The sequence below is a fragment of the Schistocerca serialis genome, chromosome 6, assembly GCF_023864345.2.
Source record: "Schistocerca serialis cubense isolate TAMUIC-IGC-003099 chromosome 6, iqSchSeri2.2, whole genome shotgun sequence".
In the NCBI taxonomy this organism is placed as follows: Eukaryota; Metazoa; Arthropoda; class Insecta; order Orthoptera; family Acrididae; genus Schistocerca; species Schistocerca serialis.
In genome coordinates this window covers 187,635,560-187,651,475 of record NC_064643.1, presented here as the reverse complement: position 1 = coordinate 187,651,475, position 15,916 = coordinate 187,635,560, and positions in this window count along the sequence as shown.

The window sequence follows — 15,916 nt, the reverse complement described above, 5'->3', positions numbered from 1 at the left end:
GGCGAAAGACTGCGCTTTGTTCGCAGAACACTTAGAAGATGCGACAAACCCACTAAAGAGACAGCCTACATTACACTTGTACATCCTCTGCTGAAATATTGCTGCGCGGTGTGGGATCCTTACCACGCAGGACTGACGGAGGACATCAAAAAGTGCAAAGAATGACAGCACGTGTAATCTCCCCACGGAAAATTACCCTCTACCACGCAATAATTAATAATGGTCAACCAAATCATCCACATGTATTTACGTTTGAAAAGTATCTGATCAGATTTTCTAGTAATATATGCGCCGACAGCTCGTCGACGCCAAAGTATTTTTCTAGTACGTTTATTCTTTGGAACAACAGAGGTACAGAAATGTATGCTCCATGGTTATTATAGTGGGAGAGAGGAACAGCTTCGGAAGTGTCGGTTGGAAGATTTTCGGATTGCTAAAAGAGATTTATTTACTCTTCTTCGCGCTAAAGCGAGCTAGGAAAGTTTGTGCCGCTAGCGTGAGAGATAAAGAGAAAGAAAAACCTGTAAAAGAAAATTACATGAGACTTGGAACCAACAGAAAACGGAACATGTACGAAAATGGATTCAATATACAATTTTCCTCAGAAATAAGGTTTGTGACCATTTTATTCTAGAGTGAATGATGAATGAGTTCTCTGTCTGAATCACTGATGATTGTCTGGGCCCTGTAATTAATTGGGAAGTTTCAGCTGTGACGAAGAGAGCCTGCAATCTCTGAGTTTTTTGAAATCGTCCAAAAAGGCTTCGTCCACATCTGAAATTTTAGATCTGTCGTAAACTGAACGAATTGTTCAAACGATCGATTTTCCCAACTGAATGCAGCGCTTAATAATAATAACAAATGTAAAGATCTTTTCTAGCAAGCCAGCCGCTGAACATTAAGACGAAGGGCTCCACCAGAGATTCTACTAGGCTGATTTCACGTAAATAATATAGTTAAACTGTACACAGATAAAGGACAGAGAGAGAGAGAGAGCGAATGAAATTCGAGAAATTACTCAGAATCCTCCATTAGCATAATTGTTTGTCTGTCTTTTCACGGATCAGCCTAATAAGAAAACACGAAGCCCTGACTTTATTGTACCGATTTATGTGTGAGGGTGAAAGAGCGATAAAGGCGACATATACACTTCTGTACAGACAAAACATTACACCAAGTTAGCGGCAAGCTGCATTCATATAGACTTTCATCATTTACAGAGTAGAATTCATTATACACGTTTCGTGTTATCGCGCAATAGGGGTGAGTGTGTCACTGACATGAAACGCGAGTTGGGGTGGCAGTCAGTGAAACAAAGGCGGTTTTCTTTGCGGCGAGATTTATTCACGAAATTTCAATCACCAACTTTCTCTTCCGAATTCGGAAATATTTTGTTGACACCAACCTACGTAGGGAGAATTGATCATCGTAATAAAATAAGAGAAATCAGGGCTCGAACGGAAAGATTTAGGTGTTCCTTTTTCCCACGCACCATTCGAGAGTGGAATGGTAGAGAAGTAGTATGAAAATGGTTCGATGAACCCTCTGCCAGGGACTTAGTGTGAATTGCAGAGTAACCATGTAGATGTAGATGTTATATTGCTGTGTACTTAAAAGTGGTGTTTTCTTTTCTATGCACAACAATCCAATGAGAGAGTGTGTAACAACAGATAAAGAACGAAAAGGCAGATAAAATGCAGAAACCAACTAAAAAAAGAACAACATTTTCGAAAATTTTGTAAAGTATAAATCACACGCTGCTGGACTGCCGTAATGAAAGGTAAGGAAGTCACCGTTTTCACTTATCTTTGCAAAGATAAGTGAGTGTAAAGTGAAGAATCGCAACCCACATTTGCGACGATCAGTTTTTCAAAAAAATTTGAACCAATAACAGATAGGAATTATCTGCCAGAATCAAAGTCGGCAATATGGTCCAATATTATCACAAATAACGCGGCGCTGCTTGATTGTTTTATAATACATTGTGCGCTAATAAATATTAAATCAAGACAGATCATAAATCTTACATTAGCAGGACAGTTAGAGCATAAATATTCAATATCATTAAGGTCTATCTGTTTAACCATAAATGGGAAAAATAGGAAAACTAAAAGAAACAGCTACGCCGGACAAGACCGATGTTGAATCGGAGATTGATGAGCAAGAAATAATTGGCACAGCAGTGGAAAATCTGGATTCTGTCGTTTAAGTGGAAAAGAGATGTCGGCAGAATCTCAGCAAACCGCTCAAATGGTACCCAGACCGTTTACTGATTTTCATAAATTTTTTAAAGAGATCGCTCTAAACCAAATCGAAGCAACTGAACACAAATTTTGAACGTGAAGCATCTGAATTATATACTAAAGTAACTGTACAGCTAAATTCAGATATGAATAGGAACTTTGAATGTATAGCATCTGAATTAGAAACAAGAATTAATTCTCAGTAAAAACAAAACTTTCAGTGTATCAGGACGGAACTTACCGAACTGAAGAAAGCATACAAAGATTTGTCGGCGATTGTGTTCATGGTGTGGGTTCCTGTAGTCATGTCCTAGTTCATGAACCACGGGCAACGTATGAGTGGCCAAGTAAGTGGTCCCGACAGTCGGGATACCAGCTACTTTGGAATAAGGCTGGGCATCTCGGACATATTCTGAGTCGTGGTCACCTTTGTGCTCATACGGCAAAGACTACCAAATCCACCGGTTAGTCCCTCAACCGTTAGGGGTAAAACTCAATGGGACTCGGGACAAGCAAGGCTAGCAACCTGCTTCCCTGGTACTTTAAATATGATGCTGGCAACAATCAGAGCAAAATGCCTCGGACCTTTGGAGGTGACGGGAGTCCCGCCTATAACTGACAAACCAGGGACTCCTAAGATACGACTTCGCAAACAAATGGTAATGAGATGGGGAGCCATTAATATCAATGGGGGCCACTCTGGGAAGAAGGTAGAGCTGGCAGAGGCTGCAAGTAAGATGGGGCTGACCGTTTTAGCTGTTAGTGACATTCGGGTAAGGGGTGAGAAAGAAGAGGAAGTGGGAGAATACAAGGTCTACCTGTCAGGAGTCAAAGCAGGAATAGCACAATGGGGTGTAGGGCATTACATCAGGAAAGAAATGGAACCCAGCGTAGATGCAGTAAGGTATGTAAACGAACGACTGATGTGGATAGATTTGACAGTGTTTAGCAAGAAAATTGGGATTGTGTCAGTATATTCGCATTGTGAAGGGACAGATCAAGATAAGAACAGTGTTCTGCTCATGGGTGATTTTAATGCCAGGATTGGAAATCGAACAGAAGGGTTTGAAAAGGTTATGGGTAAATTTGGAGAGGATATGGAGGCCAACAGGAACGGGAAACAACTCTTGGATTTCTGTGCCAGTATGGGCTTAGTAATCACAAACTCCTTTTTTAAACATAAGAACATTCACCGGTATACTTGGGAAGGCAGGGGAACCAGATCTGTCATTGACTATATAATAACACATCAGGAATTCAGGAAGGCTGTGAGGGATACACGTGTATTCAGGGGATTCTTTGATGACACTGATCATTATTTAATCTGGAGTGAAATTGGGATTGTGAGGCCGAAAGTGCAGGAGGTCAGGTCCATATGTAGGAGGATAAGAGTGGAGAAACTTCAGGATAAGGAAATCAGGCACAAGTACATAACAGCGATCTCAGAAAGGTACCAGTTAGTTGAATGTAGTCAATTACAGTCACTGGAAAAGGAATGGACAAGGTACAGGGACACAGTACTAGAAGTGGCTAAAGAATGTCTTGGAACGGTAGTGTGTAAAAGTAGGATGAAGCAAACAGCTTGGTGGAATGACACAGTCAAGGCAGCCTGTAAAAGGAAAAAGAAGGCGTATGAAAAATGGCTACATACTAGAACTCAGGTAGACAGAGAAAATTATGTTGAAGAAAGAAAGAAAGCCAAACAGATAATTGCAGCATCCAAGAAGAAATCTTGGGAAGACTTTGGAAACAGGTTGGAGACAATGGGTCAAGCTGCTGGAAAACCATTCTGGAGTGTAATTAGCAGTCTTCGAAAGGAAGGTAAGAAGGAAATGACAAGTATTTTGGACAGGTCAGGAAAACTGCTGGTGAATCCTATGGATTCCTTGGGCAGATGGAGGGAATATTTTGAAGAGTCGCTCAATCTAGGTGAAAATACGATCAGTAATGTTTCAGATTTCGATGTACAATGGGATAGGAATGATGATGGAAATAGGATCACATTTGAGGAAGTGGAGAAAATGATCAATAGATTGCAGTGCAATAAAGCAGCTGAGGTGGATGAAATTAAGTCGGAACTCATCAAATACAGTGGAATGTCAGGTCTTAAATGGCTACACAGGATAATTGAATTGGCCTGGGAGTCGGGACAGGTTCCATCAGACTGGATAAAAGCAGTAATCACACCAATCTTTAAACATGGAAACAAAAGATTGTAATAACTACAGAGGTATCTCTTTAATCAGCGTTGTGGGTAAAATCTTCTCAGGTATTGTTGAAAGGAAAGTGCGAGTATTAGTTGAGGACCAATTGGATGAAAATCAGTGTGGGTTTAGGCCTCTTAGAGGTTGTCAGGACCAGATCTTTAGCTTACGGCAAATAATGATGAAGTGTTATGAGTGGAACAGGGAATTGTATCTATGCTTTATAGATCTAGAAAAGGCATATGACCGGGTTCCTAGGCGGAAGTTATTGTCTGTTCTACGAGATTATGGAATAGGAGGCAAACTTTTGCAAGCAATTAAAGGTCTTTACATGGATAGTCAGGCAGCAGTTAGAGTTGACGGTAAATTGAGTTCATGGTTCAGAGTAGTTTCAGGGGTAAGACAAGGCTGCAACCTGTCTCCACTGTTGTTCACATTATTTGTGGATCATATGTTGAAAACAATAGACTGGCTGGGTGAGATCAAGATATGTGAACACAAAATAAGCAGTCTTGCATATGCGGATGACTTAGTTGTGATGACAGATTCGATTGAAAGTTTGCAAAGTAATATTTCAGAGCTAGATCAGAAATGTAAGGACTATGGTATGAAGATTAGCATCTCCAAAACGAAAGTAATGTCAGTGGGAAAGAAATATAAACAGATTGATTGCCAAATAGGAGGAACAAAGTTAGAACAGGTGGACGGTTTCAAGTACTTAGGATGCATATTCTCACAGGATGGCAACATAGTGAAAGAACTGGAAGCGAGGTGTAGCAAAGCTAATGCAGTGAGCGCTCAGCTACGATCTACTCTCTTCTGCAAGGAGGAAGTCAGTACCAAGACTAAGTTATCTGTGCACCGTTCAATCTTCCGACCAACTTTGTTGTATGGGAGCGAAAGCTGGGTGGATTCAGGTTACCTTATCAACAAGGTTGAGGTTACGGATATGAAAGTAGCTAGGATGATTGCAGGTACTAGTAGATGGGAACAATGGCAGGAGGGTGTCCACAATGAGGAAATCAAAGAAAAACTGGGAATGAACTCTATAGATGTAGCAGTCAGGGCGAACAGGCTTAATATGGTGGGGTCATGTTACACGCATGGGAGAAGCAAGGTTACCCAAGAGACTCATGGGTTCAGCAGTAGAGGGTACGAGGAGTCGGGGCAGACCAAGGAGAAGGTACCTGGATTCGGTTAAGAATGATTTTGAAGTAATAGGTTTAACATCAGATGAGGCACCAATGTTAGCACTGAATAGGGGATCATGGAGGAATTTTATAAGGGGGCTATGCTCCAGACTGAACGCTGAAAGGTATAATCAGTCTTAAATGATGTTGATGATGATGATGTGCATAATATGTCTCGGTAGGTCGAAAAAATCAAAACTGCGCAGGGAACAATAGAAGACAATGATCAGCAGCTTGCTCGCCACCTATTAAACCTTGCCGTAGAGCAAGACAAACATACACAAGAGAAATTTAAAAACAAAAGTAAGACGATTACCTTTGACTTTGTCCACTGGTTGAAACAGAAGGACGATCAGCTGAAGGAGCTAACTTGCTACAAACTAAGCTTTGTTAGCAGGTAGTGGAACTAGAAAGGTTGATAGTAAACATCGCAGTGGCATGATCAGGTAATTGAAGAAGTGGAGAAAATCATAAAGGAAAGTTCGTCAACCAGTCACTTAGCTTGTGACGTGGGGCAGCAAACAATCTTTCCTCTATACTTGGCGAGGAGAGCCTTCTAAAATTAGACAATTTCCAACATTCACTCTGGACAAAAAAAGGCCCACACACAGTGAATTTTATAAAAAGTTTTCGGAGTGAGATTCCTAAAGCGTGGACCGACATGCAAAAAATTCATTCGTGTCCACACATATCTTAGGGGATGGTGCATTGTGGACAAATGACCCGGCAGATTACCGTCAAACATATGCGCAACTCGAAAGAGCATTTCTGCGTAAATATTGATCACATACATTTCAAGAACGTGTGCAACCCTGAGCCATACAATAGCAAATAGGAAGCCCTCCGAAAATACTTTGAAAAATATGTTAACAAAACCTGGTATGAGTGCATGTCGCAAGGAGAAGTAATCTGCCCCTTAAAATCCAAATTACGAATACATTTTAAAGAGAAATGTGTGCAGGTACCTGACTCTGACGTAAAGCTTTTTATGTCAACTCTTGACGCAACTGATCTACTTCATGAAGAAACGAATAGCCTAATGAAAACAGCAGTGGTGGGCATGTTACGAACAGTAACAACCAATATAATAATTACAGTGGTAAAGGTAATGGAAAGAACAATAACGCGTCACCACAGCATCATAATGGAGTAAATAACAGAGTACGAGATGGCGGAAGTTTGTCATTGTTACTAAACGCAGGCGACAAGAAACTAGATACAATTCTGGCTATTTCCACTACGGAAATAATCATCAAAACCATTGGCAAATTGTAAGCGAAAGAACTGGCATCAATGCGTTGGGAATACACTCACGTCAGCTGGTAATGCGAATGGGCATAAAAACGCTCCTGCATCCACCAATACAGGGGAGCATAATTGGCGATGACACTCCACCTGTCAGACTGATCCACAACCGATGCGACAAAGTAAGTGCGACCACAGCGTGCAACCTACAGCGACAGAATGGATACCAGAGAAGAATTTTGTAACGAATCTAAACAATGCAAAAGACCGAATACTGAAGTGATACAAGAACTCCGCCATAGCCGGTCCCAAGCCCGGTTGAAAAAGGAGGAGGGGGAAGAGTAACACCTCATAAAAAAACCTTGGTTCACCTGGCCCGGGTGATAGCACCTCGTGAGGGCCCCTTGCCAGAGACACGGTGAAGACCTCAACGGCAGTGAAGGCGGAGATGAAGATCATCGGTACGGCGGAACTGGCGGAAGAGGCAACCTTGCTTTTTGAGATACTATAAAAGCTATCGTCCAAGGTTATTTGGACAAACGGCACGACGGTTCCACACGTTAGTGGCGCTAACCCTACAGCGTCTGTACCACATGTTAGTGGTGGCTGATCTATAAAACTCAGAAGTGGAACTCTGAGCTTATCCAGACTGAAATCTCAATTTCAGTCACAAACCCAGTCCAATTAAATCAACATGGATACAGCACCTTCAAAGACAAATTACCCCAGTGGGTCAAATCCCACGGTTGAAAAACCGCAAGTGGTCTATTCGGATTCTGGGGAGACCACAGAAGTGTGCATGGAGGTAAATCGGAGTACCTCAAAACCCCGTAATAACAAAATCAAACCAAAATATAGAATTTGGCTAATGACATTTAATGTAAATTCTCTTAAAAATGGGAAAACTAAAAAACATCCTGGACAAATCCAGAGAACGTAAAATCAAAATTATTGCGTTTCAGGAATCACGATACACGGATGAAAATCCTTTTGATTCGGAAGGATACAGGATATAAAAAAGGAAAACCTGGAAAACGAGCCATGGCAAATTGTCCACAATTTGGAACAGGATTTATAGTAGATACATCAATACTTGATTCAGTCGCAACTTTCAAATCTTAACTCGGGTCGGCTCTCCACGATGACAATAAAATCAGCTAATAAGATATACACCCCAATCAACGGACACGCACCAAGTAACATCACTAACAAAAACAAAATAGAAGAAGTAGAAGAATTCTGGAACCAATTAGATAATATTCTCCAAAAAATCCCAAATAACCATGTCAAAATCCTTATGGGCGATTTCAAGGCACAAATCGGTAAAGAAAAGAAATATCGATATTGGGTAGGTAAATGGTCAGGGCATACACAGACCAACCGGAATGGCATGCGACTCATTGAAATCTGCAAAAACCATGACCTATTTTTCAAATCAACATTTTTCAAGAAAAGAGCCTCGAAAACGAAAACTTGGATCTCACCTAATCCATTACTAGGTGAATATCAGTTGGATCATGTAATGATCTCCCGCGTAAATACAGTAGAAATCATGAAACTTAAAGTCCTTAATGGACTAGACCTAGATTCCGACCATTACCCAACAAAATTCTCCCTAGATGTCATTCCAGAAAAAAGAAAATTCACTAAGAAATCTCCACACCGTAAATATGATGTACAAAAGATAAATGGCAATGAACAATTTACAAAAGAAACGCAAAATTTAAAACCACAAAATTGGCAACAACTGCAAGCAGGACTTTTAAATGCAGCTGAAACTGTAGCACCGCGAACAAGAACACGTAAACACCCATGGTGGACAGATGAGTGTGACCAACTGATAAATCTCAGACAACAGGCTTGGCAAAATTGGTTGTGCAACAAAAATCAAAAAACCCTAGAAGATCTCAAAGATACCAGGAAAACGGTCACAAAAGCAATACGAACAGTCCGTAAACAACACGATGACAAAAAATTGCAAGACACAGAAAATGATTTCAAGAAAAACAATTCCCGAAATTTCTACAGAGTATTCAGACAAAAATTAACAAAGTACTCTCCTCCATCACTCCAGTTCAAAAATGACCGTGGGGAAATTGCTCATACCAACACCGAAAACGGCGAAATTCTTGCACAATGCTTTTCTAAATTACTGAATTGTGAAAAGCCTGCAGAAAAATTTGAGTTCCATCGCACACAACGAAACCCAGACTCAAAGCCACCAAGTTTACAAGAGATGAAAGAGATAATTCAGTCACTGAAAAATAACAAAGCATCAGGAGAAGACCAAATCATCGCAGAATTATGGAAAAATGCAGGAGAAAATCTTATCGCAAAACGCAAAGAAATTATACATGAAATCGGGAAAACTGAAAAAATCCCCACAGATTGGAAGACTGCCATCATACATCCCCTGTACAAAAAAGGAAGTAAAACAGACCCCAACAACTATCGTGGAATCTCTTTACTGTCAATAACATACAAAATTCTGTCTAAAGCCCTATTAAACCGCGCAGAATCTCAGCTGGATTCAAAACTAGGCGAATACCAAGATGGGTTCAGAAAAGGTCGATCATGCGTGGAACAAATCCTTAACTTGAAAAACTCAATGAAATATTTACATAGTACTTCAAACAAAAGTTATGTCATCACGTTTGTCGACTTAACCTTACCACTTATGAAGAGTAAGACGGGATGCAGTAGGTTATGTCAGGGTGTCAGGATTGGATTCGTAGGTACTGAGGTAATGTCTAAAGACAACAAGTTTCCTTGCACTTCAAGTACATGAGTTAGGATAAGAAAAATGTGATGTGCAGATTCGGAAGAATCAGATTAAAGAAAAAGCTGCAGAGTCCAAATATTTGAGCAACAAAATGAATTAAAAGATCTGCTCTATAGCTATATTAAAGTATTCAACGAAAAAGCTGGTAACATAAATGGCTATATACGCAAAATGAAATACGACGCAAGTTACAAGGTTGGTGGAAACACCCTACTTCAAATGGTTCAAATGGCTCTGAACACTATGGGACTCAACTTCTGCGGTAATCAGTCCCCTAGAACGTAGAACTACTTAAACCTAGAACATCACAAACATCCATGCCCGAGGCAGGATTCGAACCTGCGACCATAGCGGTCGCGCAGTTCCAGATTGTAGCGCCTAGAACCGCTTTTTTGTTCTTTTTCGTTCGCTGTATCTGCTCGGGGCGAACGTCGCAAGACATCCGTTTCAGTTCTTTGTTGATCGATTAGCTCAGTTTTTTTTTATTACAGAGGGAAGCTAACCCTCTGACCGAACACGCTGAGCTACCGTGCCGGCAAACCGCTCGGCCACCCCGGCCGGCGCATCCTACTTCGAACGCTCCCTAAACCTACCTTGCTGAAGAAGACAAATCGTAAATGGCCAATGCTATTTACAGGATCCAACAAGATTATAATACTCCCTTATGAAGTTAGTTATCTAGTTGTACAGCCTGAGTCGCACTGTATTAAAGAATTATATCCTCATCGGTATATAAAGAAATATATTCTTGACAAAATATGCTTCTTATTCTCAAATACATTTTTATTTTTGTGTTTAGTAATTGTGTAGTTTCACGTCTATATCTGTGCTGTTACTAAGGTGATATCAAAGGAAGTGCTTTGTGAGAAACTGTGATAGATCATTTACCCAAAGACTGATGTTGAAAGGAATTAATTTCCATTGTAAGTAGTAAAACATTAGTAGTCTACCAAGTCAATATTGCAAAGAATTTTTTCTGAGTGCAGTACTTCCCTAATGTAATTTAAAGTAATTGGAAGAATTTATGAAAACCAAAGTTTAACGAAGAATAAATATTAAATTATTACATTCTTTAGAGCAATATACGAGTACAAATGACACATGTCATGAAATATGCTCTTTTATAAATGTAGCGTAAGAGCAGTAACGAGTCAGTTTTCGTATTGGTAAATTTATAAGCCCTTACGTAAACCTAGTTTACACGACGACACTAGGTAGTAGGCAACTGCGCTACCGGCCACTGCGCATGCGCGCCTCGCGTTTGACAACTCGTCGGTGAAACTTAACACTTTTGCCGTGTTCCAACTTTGGCGACACTAGTTGCATGAGTTTTGAGGTTATGTGTGTACGTAGACTGTAGACAAACTGAAATATGAAGCGGGGAACGGAGAATAATATTCGCTTTTTGTATATCTATGCTTTGCATAGGTGTTTGTGGGATTTCAGTGATGCTGATTACAAAAACATATTGCTGCTCCTGAGACCGTCACGTGCGATCAGAACACAGATAGTTCGACAATACAGGGTGTATACATGGACAAGGAAAAAAAATTCCCGGATTTTTCCCGGACTTACCAGTTGAAAATACACTTTCTCCCGGTGAAAATACAGTTTTTCCGTGTTAAATGACAATATATTTTTCCTGAGCAGTGTAAAACTTATCAATCCTTTGAATGTTTAAGGTTTTAAACTCCGACATAGAATTTCCCGACACTTTAGAAAGCGAAACTCAGGGGGGAAAAAAGCACATTTTGGAAAGATCTTTGATGTGCAGCAACATGTACGCTGCATATTTTCGTGTTACGAACGTATAAATTCGAATACCACCAAACACCGCATATTAGTGTCCGAAGCATTGAAATCGAGATTGCAACGCGCTTTTGTAAGCCAGTCATAGCTCATGTGATCTCGCCAGCTGATGACAGCATAGGACACGTGATGTAGTCAGCCAATAACAAGATCACTCTTAAGTAGCGCGAACAAAAAAAAAAAGAAAAGTTAATGGTTTGAATTAATATACATAGTGTTGCAACAAGAAACGAAAAGCTTTCACATATAAGACTGGTCTCGAAGATTAATAAGCTGCAAGAGAAGCTAAGCGTCCACATATAATCTTGATCTTTCTTGCATGTGTTACACTTTAAGGCTAGGCGCAAATTGAGACGCGTATAGCGCGTGTGGCGCGACGCAGCGCAGCACGCGTTTTTGTAACATTGCAGGTTCAAATGGGACCGCGCAAATTGCTACGCGACGCGACTGGGACGCGACACGCGCCTGCGCCAGGTCGCGCGGCGTTGTGGTTGCGGCACAGTTTCTCGCGCCGCGCGTCGCGCTTGCCTCGCTGGCACCGTGGGAAATTTGAGGCGGGGAGCGGAAAAGTAGCCCGGCCATGTGCTCACATCGGAACGGCTCATATGAGCAGTGGTAGTATTGCCCATACGATAAATTTTGCCTTATTGTGAATTAAATTTAATTGCCTTTGGGTAGTGTTTCGTTTTTCGCCATTTAAACGCTCCAGCTTTCTTCGTTAGCACGTTATACTTTTCTGTTATGTATATCTGCATAGTTTTGTTTTGTTTTGTTTTTCTTCTGTCACGAAAAATGTATACTTCAGTAACTGATGAGCCATTTGGCCGCTGGAATTGCACCATATGCCTCCGCGATGTTTTCAGATCGCAAGAAGGGACAGAGGGTAGTGAATAAGGAAGCAGGGAATATTATAAAACCATGTGACTAAGAATCAAGGCAGGAAAGTAAAGCAAGGTTATCTTGTCGCTGACTCGTAAGCTAGCGTATCTGTACGATCTGTTACAAAAATTTAGAAAGGGATAATCTCCACAGGTGTGATCCCTTTGTGCTTCTGGTAAAAAGCGTCCAAGATCAGAAGTATATAAGTTTCACTGTGATTACTCTGATATGGATATAATAAAGTAATACGACACACTGTACTACATGGATGTGAACAACATGTTTCCACTGCAAGCTAGAAACAGTCGAAAAGCAGTCACAAATAACAATGTTTTAATTGGTTCACCGTGATGAGAAAAAGCATTTCAGTTGTTGCATGCACATTATCAGCGTTAATAAACTAATTATACAACAAGAGGCTACACAAATGAAGAAAATGGTCGGTATTATTACGAAAGTAGGAATATCCTAGAAGAGTGTTATGATTACATATATTTAATTTGTTGAAATGTGCTGCTGACAAATGGAGATCTACTTTCATGACAATGTTTTTCGAACTCCATCTCACAAGGCACGCGCATTATCCTTCGCTGCTGACAATACACTGACCATTGTGTTGTGCGACAGATCAATTGTTTATTTTTCTCAATAACAACTATTTTACTCGCGATCACGAATTGTCAGTTTGGCAAGCCCTAGATGAGTAAACAGTATCTGGTATATGCCTATCATTCCGCCTGAAGGAACGCTCTTCATTATATTAATACTGCTCAGATCAAGAGAAGGAATAAAATCCTTTGCTAAGTTTCCATTCCAGTCGCTCAGTGTTAAAAACACGATGGGTTACGGGGATTCCACCAAAATTCCAACAGAATTGCCAATCTGTTTTTGTGTGAGTTGTTAACCTTTTCTCATTCGAAGAAGCATCACCATTTATGAGTAAAGGCCACATTTCTCTTGGTGACTGGTTTAATTTTACTTCCTTTGTCACAATGTAATTTGCCAAACTCATCTCACAGCAGCTATTGAGACAGAATTCCGAAACGGAGGGCCTCATCAAACAAGTAATTTGCAATCACAGAGCTCAATAGCTTACGAAAAACCTCATTGTATCGGTTTGCAGTAACATAAAAGAAGAAATTTCATGTTTATTTTCATACTAGGAAGCCCTTGTTTCGCTAGCTGTCGATAACTATTAAAAAAATTACAGTCACTGGAGTGAAATAAATAAAAAGGTAAGTATAAGTAGTGATATATCGCCATAGATAAGAAAGTTCCGTGTGTTTAATAATTGGCAAAACACTCTCCTCCCTGTGTGCTATCATTCGCCAAACTTTCGTTTCGATGTCTCTAGTGTTTTAGGAGATACGAGAGATGTTGCGAGTATTTCATTCTCGAGGGCGTGAGATCGGAAGTGAGCGCGCTACATGGGATCCATTTTTTCGAGATCGGAGGCAGATAGAGACCTCCTCCCAAGTCTAAACAAAAATTCAACATGTTAGCTAAATTTCATACGCAGCAACATATGGTGTAATACGCACCAAACGCAAAATCATAGCGACCCCTAATTTTCGTTGCTAACGTTTTGAGTTTTGCGTAGTGTCTTACTAAAATGTGTACATCACAATAAGAATGGTGATTAGCGAGGTGATGGGCACTTCGTCACGAAGCTGACATATAACGCTACAAGTAAGCCAAAAATCATATATTTTGAGAGAATAGTTTCTGTAAAATCGTTTGAGAAAGATAAGAGGTTGCGCTCGCTTCGGTTCTGTCAGCGCAGAGCGTCGCCAGGTCGGTGCGTGCGAAGTGTGGTGTACGCGTCGCAATATGCGCTGCACCCGCGTGGCCCGTGCGTGTCGCGCTGTAGTGTCGTGTCACGTCACACGTGCTATACGCTTCTCAATTTGCGCCTAGCCTAGGCGCAAATTGAGACGCGTATAGCGTATAGCACGTGTGACGTGACATGACACTACAGCGCGACACGCACGTGCCGCACGAGTCGCGCGGGTGCAGCGCATATTGCGACTCGTACACCATACTTCACACGTGCCGACTGGCGAACCTTCCTCAAACGACTTTACAGAAACTATTCACTGAAAACATTTCATTTTTGCCTTACTTGTAGAGTTATATGTCAGCTTCGTGGCAAAGTGCCCATCATCTCGCTAATCACCATTCTTATTGTGATGTACACATTTTAGTAAGACACTACGCAAAACTCAAAAAGTTTGCAACGAAAATTAGAGGTCGCTATGATTTTGCGTTTGGTGCGTATTACACCATATGTTGCTGCGTATGAAATTTAGCTAACATGTTGAATTTTTGTTTAGACTTGGGAGGAGGTCTCTATCTGCCTCCGATCTCGAGAAAATGGATCCCATGTAGCGCGCTCACTTCCGATCTCACGCCCTCGAGAATGAAATACTCGCAACATCTCTCGTATCTCCTAAAACACTAGAGACATCGAAACGAAAGTGTGGCGAATGATAGCACACAGGGAGGAGAGTGTTTTGCCAATTATTAAACACACGGAACTTTCTTATCTATGGCGATATATCACTACTTATACTTACCTTTTTATTTATTTCACTCCAGTGACTAATTTTTTAATAGTTATCGACAGCTAGCGAAACAAGAGTTTCCTAGAATGAAAATAAACATAGAATTTCTTCTCTTGTGTTACTGCAAACCGAGACTATGAGGTTTTTCGTAAGCTATTGAGCTCTGTGACTGCCAATTACTTGTTTAATGAGGCATTCCGTTTCAGAATTCTGTCGCAATAGCTGCTGTGAGATGAGTTTGGCAAATTACACTGTGACAAAGGAAGTACAATTAAACCTGTACCAACAGAAATGTGGCCGTTACTGATAAATGGTGATGCTTCTTCGAATGAGAAAAGGTTAACTAACACAAAAATAGATTGCCAATTCTGTTGGAATTTTGGTGGAACCCCCCGTAACCCATCGTATTTTTAACACTGAGCGACTGGAATGGAAACTTACCAAAGGATTTTATTCCGTCTCCTGATCTGAGCAGTATTAAAATAATGACGTGCGTTCCTTCAGGCAGAATGATAGGCACATGCCAGATACTGGCATAGTTGTTATTGAGAAAAATAAACAATTGATCTGTCGCACAACACAATGGTCAGTGTATTGTCAGCAGCGGAGGAAAATGCGCGCAACAAGAATGTGGAAGCTAGCCATGTGTGCCTTGTGAGCTGAAGTTCGAAAAACATTGTCATGAAAGTTAGATCTGCCTTTGTCAGCAGTACATTTCAACAAATTAAATATATCTAATCATGATACTCTTTTAGGATATTCCTACTTTCGTAATAATACCGACCATTTTCTTCATTTGTGTAGCCTATTGTATAATTAGTTTATTAATGCTGATAATTGAAATTATTAACAGCCGACCAGTTGCAATGGATAAAGAATTCTTTACCTAGGTTTCAACAAATTTAAATTTGTCTTCTTCAGAAGGTGGCAATTTTACATTAGTATGGACTGATGTATCATCGCCGTTTTTACAAATGTCGGCATAAATCCATTTGTCAAA